The sequence below is a fragment of the Penaeus monodon genome, chromosome 20 (genome assembly GCF_015228065.2).
Source record: "Penaeus monodon isolate SGIC_2016 chromosome 20, NSTDA_Pmon_1, whole genome shotgun sequence".
Classification (NCBI taxonomy): domain Eukaryota; kingdom Metazoa; phylum Arthropoda; class Malacostraca; order Decapoda; family Penaeidae; genus Penaeus; species Penaeus monodon.
Window position 1 is genome coordinate 11,743,075 of NC_051405.1, and position 460 is coordinate 11,743,534.

Here is a 460-nt window from a genome sequence, read left to right on the forward strand (position 1 = left end):
TAAAATTCCCAAAGAAAATAAAATGGCCTAACCTTCACTTAAATCCTACAAAAAGACAGTTTAATCAGAAAATCTAAAAATCGATCCAACTTCACCGATAGCCAGAGAATTCAAAGAATAATCAGGTGAAGGAAAGACGAAAAGAGGAAGAGAAATCCCGAAAGAAAAAAACAGCGAAAAGGGAATAAAATAGGGAAATACAAGATACAGAAATAAAAGGCAAGATAAGATGATGATACCAACAAATAAACAAAGGAAATAGAGAAAGGCGAGGACGCGAAGACGCATGTAAAAGGGCGGATCGTGCGCCGAATGCAAAAGGAAAGTATCATTTACAGGAACCGCCGGAGCCAATAAAATCCCTGATGAGGTGTTAATCTCGCCCACGTCACCGTGAGGCGAGGGAGGTCTCGTAGGGGCGTGAGGACGGGCGGAGGGCGCGGGGATGTTATCAGGAAGG

The 460-nt window shown here is 43.0% G+C and overlaps 1 protein-coding gene across 1 annotated transcript in view; it reads right to left on the reverse strand.

Annotated features, from left to right (window-relative positions):
• Positions 1 to 460, reverse strand: part of LOC119585619 (multiple epidermal growth factor-like domains protein 6) — a 170,724-nt gene that overhangs the window by 34,882 nt on the left and 135,382 nt on the right. The gene's annotated exons all lie outside the window — the stretch shown is intronic.